Raw genomic sequence first — 7,643 nt, 5'->3', positions numbered from 1 at the left:
TAATAAAACTAAACTTATTTTGCTACCAGCATTATCATTATCATTGTAATCATTATTTCATTATTATCATCATTATCATTTTCATTGTTACTATCGTTATCAATGTCCTCCTCTACATTACTAGAATAATAATCTTTATTATTAACGTCAGTATTGTTTTTATTATCGTCATTCTTGTTACCACTATATTCATCATTATTTTCCTTAGCATCATTAGCACTCCCATTAGTAGTATCGACATCATCAATGCTGGCATGGCCTTAAGCCCAATATCTTAGAACATGTAACTTTGTATGGTATCATAATACTCAAATGAATATAATATATTGTTAATTTCTTGTTGATAATCTTCGTTATCATAACGGTGTTTTGATTTTTAGTTGGCTTGCTAAAAGGCTTTAACTGAAATGATTAAACATCTGTCTGTAATGATATATTCAGGAATATAATACAAAATATACAAAATGGTTGAATTAGGTGAACTTGTTTGTACTAACACTGACACTGGCCCATCCAGGGCACACCTGCATATAATACTTTTTCACTTCCATAAGAAGTGATTGTTTATTTTCAATAATGATACTTTTATAACATTATAATACTTATAACATGTAATCTTAGGCACAACATTCACGCAGTCATTCAGATGGTCCTGAGCTTGGTACTGTAACCGATCTTTTCCGCCACATTATTATGGTGTTGTAGTTCGCGCCCAAACCAGGCAATGTTGTTCTGAACGCTCTCTACTATTTGTTCAACATCAAGAGCACTGGCTCTAGTTGCTTTGCATGACGCGTCTGCAGGGCTGTCAACTGTGAAGGGGGAAATATGTTGATTCTCGTTAGATTCACAATTTCCGAATAGAGGAATAAGTAAATTTACGATGTAATTTTAAGGGGAATATGTCAAAGCTAAATCATTCAAATTTAAGTTTTCTTGCCATGACCTCACCTCCATGAGTTCCTGTCGTGTGTTTAACCTTTTGTGGTGGAGCGGATGAGGCGAACCATTATCTTATCAAAGCTAAAAAATAACCAAAAAATATTATTACATGAATATTATATCCCATGAATTCAGAACTTGAAAGTGACACATAAGAACCAAAAGCTATAATTGTGCTTACAAGCTAAAGATTTTGTCGAATTATCTTGCAGGTACGCCCAGGCGAGAGGTACCCCTACTTCGTTGTTGGCAATAGCACCAAAGACCCTGGAACTATCCTGCTTCCTGATTCCACTGCCGTCTGTGAAGGCCATGTCGGGGTTTACCTGAACAAAAAATAATAAAATAAAAATAATTGGTAATTCCTTCTATACTGGAATGAATACTATTACCTAAACAGTTGCTATTTACTTACCAACCACGAAAGGGAGTAATAATTTCAGTTTACAGATAAGTTCATATGATTTCAATTTCCCAAGCGTATGGCATGCAATCTAACCTCGAGAGTAGCCACATTTCCTTGCTGCAGCCTAAGGCAGACAGAAATTTTTCCTTCTCAGAACCAACATTGGACTTGAGGTACTGCTGCCACGCGAAGTCCCACTGGGCCTCCCCGCCCTCGGCGATGGCGTAGCAGTACACCGTTGATTTGAGGTTCGGTGAAATAAGACTGTAATGGAGTCACTGTATTGAGGATTTCTTGACTCGCCGATCTTAAAGTTTGTTATAGAATATGGTCTGTGTGTGTGTGTGTGTGTGTGTGTGTTGTGTGTGTGTGTGTGTGTGTGTGTGGTGTGTGTGTGTGTGTGTGTGTGTTTTTTGTGTGTGTGTGTGTGTGTGTGCGCGCGCGCGCGCGCGCGCGCGCTTATTACAAATTCATTCGCATTGTTTTTAAAATCTTTTCAGCATAAGAAATGACTGGATCGTAATCTCACGTAAGATTATCCGGTTAGTCATCCAGTGTGGTAGAGAGCAGACGCGCTGTCTAAGCAGTGTTGGTGACCAAGTGCGCACGCCCATGCCACTGCCTTCGCTCGCTTGTACTGATCCAAAAACCCCCCGTCATCAGGATTTTCCTCGAATCCAAACCGACTCGTACAGCGGTATTAGGATGTCTAATAGATATTCTGAAGAAGAAAAGCATAACAGTTAACGGAATAAATGATAATTAAAGAGAATTTGTAAGTCCACAAAAAAATACTTAAAAGTATAACGCACCTTGAGAGCACCGTAACCTCCCGTACGCGTTAACATGTCCTTGAGGTAGACCACATTATTCAGAGCTGCCCACCAGGGAATGTAATCAGACTCAGCCTCTAAGTACGTAAATTTTCCCCAAGCTGTCTCGTAAGAAAGCTGATCTAAAATAGGTTTGTTTTTTTGTAAATATATGTGTGTTTATAACTTTATATTTTTTCTCTTGTCTTTTCTTTCTTTTTTACATATACCATGGGACTTGCGATCATACTGCACGAGCGAGGTCCATGGCATCATCAATGATCTGGGCTCGGTTGATAGGATTGATAACTAGGTGATTTGTTTTCAGCTGCTGGATGAGGAGGTTCCAGTTGTGGTCGTCGTAGTTGACTCTGTAGTATCCCGTCTCCTGCAGGTTGAAGAGACCCACTGGTCCTTCGGGGAAGGGATGAGAGGCTGATCTGTTCCTCGGAGTCCTTCATCCACACCATGGCCTGAGTCTGTTGAAGTTGGCCTCGCTCTGGGTCGTGTACGTCAGGGGAACCCACCACTTGTAGTCATGGGTGTCGCTGGAGTTTTCATCTCTTACTAACAAAAAGCGTTCCTGGAGAAAGGGAGAGTTGCATATTAAAGCAATCCTTCAAAACGGTTTTCTTGCCGTCATTTTAATGTCAAACAGAGTAATCTCGATCGCGTGACCCGGGACTCACCTGAGAAACGGTGGCAGATGTGCCATCGGTGCTTCTCTCCACCTTGATGACGGGGTATCCCTTCTGCAGCGTCCAGGTGTCCATGATCATCTTGACGGTGACGTCTTGGGGCAGAGTGCCGTCCTCGTGAGCGGCTGTTGTCAGGTGTCTCCAGAGGTCGTCACTCTCGGCATTGTCATACGTTCTGTTGAGTAATATTATGTGGATAGAAAGGCTTGGTTGCTTCCCATGTTGGCTTTTAGGGTCTAAAGTTTGTTTAGAGAGGCTGTACACTTACAGGCTTTGGAGGTATTCTTTAAGTCCTCTGCGGAAGGTATTTTCATTTAGGAATTGCTCATCATTCGATGATGGATGAACCTAAAATATATCGGAATTTTTAAAAGACGATTCGCTTATATCGATGTACATCCTTGATATTCGAATTATGTGGACCAGTTGACAATTAATTTCCCATATCAAAATCCTCTTTGCCTATGTATCAATGAGGTTGAATATATCGTTAGTGTCGAACCACGAGATATTTTTTCTGCTTCACTGTGTAACCTTTACCTTTATCGTATGCTATTCTGTCAGCATTAAGAGCGTTGTGTCTGATAGGATGGGACGATTCCAAACTGTCCAACTGTAAACACGTCGTGAATTCTCCTCACTACAATTGTTCCAGAACTTTCCACTCTGGCTCGACCTGAAAATATCATGTGTCATGAAATCGTATGATTACTTCCCACTGTTAAGTAATTTTTTCTCGTTGAGCAGTTTTGCTGAATAAAGATATCCTTCAAAGACAAAAAGTGATGTATGATGTTATGATAAAGATAACACTATTTAAAACAATTGATAAATAACTAAACATTAACAAGCGATTGCATGATTATGATAGTATCACTTTTATAACATCAGTAAAAAAACAAAATATTATTAATATGGTAGTAATAATAATGATATGATGATAGTGAAAATGATGATAACAATAATGCTAACAGTAACAATAACGATACTGATAATGATGATGATGATGATAATAATAATAATCATAATGATAATAGTAATAATATAATACATAATAGTAATAATGATAATAGTAGTAGTAGTAAAAATAGTAACAAAAATACTAAGAATGATAATAAAATAATAATAATAATAGACAATAACAGATGACAGCAACATCACGTACATGATCCACACCAATGTACTCGACGTAGGAGGCGAATCCCTCGTTGAGCCAGATGTCCGTCCACCACTCGGCGTCACGAGGTTTCCGAACCACTGATGGGCGAGCTCGTGCCCCACTACCTGTGCAACCAGCTGTTTGTTAAATGCCGATGATGCAGCTGGATCGTAGAGCATGAGGGTCTCTCTGGAAAGGAAGGACAGGTGATTCCAGGTGGTTGTTGTGTTAGGGTGGTTTTGCTATGTCTGTGGCAGTATTATTGATGATGATGATTTGAGAGGAGATATCGTTGTCAATCGTAATTGTTAAAATAGTGATAATGATTTTGTGATATTTAATATAAGGAACAGTGGTTATGAATGTAGTTACAGTGAATGGTAATTGTGATGATCAGGATAATATTGACCATTATTTTGCTATATGATGATGATGACGTCATACTCAATTCTAACGACAAAGATCATACTTCCTAAAAGATAATATAGTAAATAAAAAATAAACACAACAGTCCCCCAGAGCCAACAGCAGCGCCATTACCTATACGTGACAAGCCCCCGTTCTCCATGGCTCCGGGGACGAAGTCGGGAGATGCGATCATGTCCATCTTGGGAGCGGGAACGACAGGTGAAGTAGTTTTCGAAGTGACGCAGGATCCTCGGCCCGATGTCCCTGCGTATTCTGCTTGCTCGATGGCCCTCTCACGCGCCCACACTGTCGGAGGAGTGGAAGAGGACAGAGAGGTTAAAATAGATGAAAGTGAACGAAACAGTTCCACAATGCTAAGATATGCAATTGACGTTTCGATGTCAAATACGTGATGTTATTATGAAATGTCTCTTACGTTGCACTATTTCGTTTCTTACAATTACCTCTTTACATAATTATCCATTATACACACAGGGAAAAAATGATTCGTCTTCAATTATAGAGAGGGAGAGTAGGAAAAAGACAGAAATAGAGCAAGGGAAGAAAAAATAAATTGATTGTTGTCTGGTCAAAAGTTACATGTGTGGGATATATAAAATTAATATATCTATATATAATATATAATAATTATATATATATATAATATATATATATATATACATTTAATATATGCATATTTTAAAATTATATATATCATTTATATATATCCCATTAATCATGTTAAAAATATGTTATATATAATTATATAATATATATATATATATATATAATAATTATATATATATATATAAAGAAGGAAGAGAGATAAGGGGGAGAGGAAAGGAGAGTAGCGAGAGACAGATAGACAACCAGACAGACAGACAGAGAGAAAGAGACCAAGTAAAGGGGAAATGGAAACGCAGAAAATATGAATCTAAAAAGGGTACACAAACCCGACCCGAGAAAGAAACCCAGTGGACATTTACCCCTAAAGACACATGCTCGATGGCCGTGGAGTTCCTGTTAACGAAGTCCGAGACGACAAAGGCGACGAGGTAGGTGGACATGGGACGCTCTCCTCGTAGTGGTCCCACACCCAGCCCTCCCTGACCGATTCTGCGCGGATGACAGACGAGCATGAGCAGCTGCGACAGGAAAATGTGCTATGTTGTCTACTTATCAAACAATATTTAGATCCCAACTTTGTTCAGTGATGATTGGTTTATTTAAAGTTGTCCATGTGCTTCTACACCAGGTAGCTGCATGTTGAACGCAGCTCTCCGCTAGTGAAGTGAAAGGAGTCTTAGCACAACCGCTTTTTTCAAACCAATTTGATGTATCTTAGGGTTTTCCCCATAAAGCATATTATATATATATATATATAATATATATTTTATATATATATATATATATATATATATATATATATTTTATATGTGTGTTTTGTGTGTGTGTGTGTGTGTGTTTTGTGTGTACTATATATATTTTATTATATTAATATATATATAATTTTTATATATAATATATTATATATATTATATATATATATTTTATATAGACCCTATATATTAACCGAATCGTTGTGATTATATATATAAAATATATTTTATATATATTATATATATATATATATTATATTATATAATAAAATCTATATATTATATATTTTATATATAATATACATACATATAAACATATGTACAGTACAGTTTTGTGGTGTGTTGTGTGGGTGTGTGTGTGTGTGTGTGGTGTGTGTGTGTGTGTGTGTGGGGTTGTTGTGTGGTGTGGGTGTGTTTTTGTGTGGGTGTGGTGTGTGTGGGTGTGTGTGTGTGTGTGTGTAATATATATATAATATATATATATATATATATTATATAATATTATATATATCGTTGTGATAAGCCTAAAACCCTCCCACGAACACAGTAGGCTTACAGAGGCAGTGTCTCCGCCAGAGGCATGTTGGAGAGAGTGACCATGTTCTCCTCCCGCGCCAGGAACACTCAAAGGTGGCCTTGAATCCGGGCTCGTCAAAGCAGGGGAAGGCGCGGCGAGCGTCGCTGGCCTGGAACTGTGTCACCGCCAGGAGTCTGGGAACAGGAGTGAGGTTATGTTGGTCCTAATGAAGTAGGTAAGGGTGTTAACATATAAAGGACACTGGATATAAATTCTGCATCTGACATATTTAATTGTATGAACAATTATATCCACGTAGACACATACATATTTGTGAGTTTATATATACTTTCATACGCAGTTATAATTAGCAAGAGAGGGAGGATTAGAATTAATCTTAGACTTGAATTAAGTTAGTAGAAGACTATATCCCTTGTTTTCATTGCAATGTTATTACCAAGATATACATTGTAATATGCCACCTGTCTATTATTATTAGATTATAGATCAGAGTGAATTGGTTAAAGATGTTTTTATGACCGTCCTATCTTTTGCGCACAGTCAGCAGAGGAATAAATCCAATCCACACACGAGCCTTAAGACCGTTAAACCATGCTACTCACATTAATTTACTGAAGTCAAGCTTGGGTTTTCTTGAGGTTCCCTTAAAATCCGAAACTCCGGTGGTGGTGGCGATACAGAGGTAATGTTATCATCATTTGTATTAGAATTGATATTGACGAATTAACAGCAGCAATTTATTTATAGAGAATATTTTATCTTGTGTATGAAAAATAAATCCTGGACGACACACACATACATATATGTGTGTGTTTGTGTTGTGTGTGTGTGTGTGTGTGTTTGTTTATTCAACAGCCTTTCATTCCAATGCTGATCTAGGCCTCTCTCAGTTTATTATTGAGAAGTCATATGGCAGTACCACCCTTGCATAAATTGGAAGCCCTTCCTAATCAACCGCGGTTGATCAGGATCGAGCCAATAGTCGAAAGCAGGCATTTTTTACAACTGCCGTGGCGGGGCATTGACTCAGGACCATGAGGATCGGAATCCAGTGCTCTATCCACTGGACCTTCGCGGCAGTTAAATACATATATGTACGTGTGTGTGTGTGTAATATATATATATATTATATATATATATATATATATATATCTATATATATATATATATATATATATTCATATACATACATATATATAAATATATATATATATGCATATACACATATGTATATCAATAGATAGATAGACAGGTATAGATAGAGATACATATATAAAAAATTAATACTCGCATATTTGCTT

General features: G+C 37.4%; 1 pseudogene; it reads right to left on the bottom strand.

Annotated features, from left to right (window-relative positions):
• Positions 1 to 417: 417 nt before the first annotated feature.
• The window catches only part of LOC119570756, a 10,693-nt pseudogene continuing 3,467 nt past the window's right edge, over positions 418 to 7,643 (bottom strand).

The sequence above is a fragment of the Penaeus monodon genome, unplaced genomic scaffold (genome assembly GCF_015228065.2).
Source record: "Penaeus monodon isolate SGIC_2016 unplaced genomic scaffold, NSTDA_Pmon_1 PmonScaffold_3757, whole genome shotgun sequence".
Taxonomy (NCBI): domain Eukaryota; kingdom Metazoa; phylum Arthropoda; class Malacostraca; order Decapoda; family Penaeidae; genus Penaeus; species Penaeus monodon.
The sequence above is the reverse complement of the archived record's forward strand: the minus strand, read 5'-3'. Positions and strand labels throughout refer to the sequence as shown.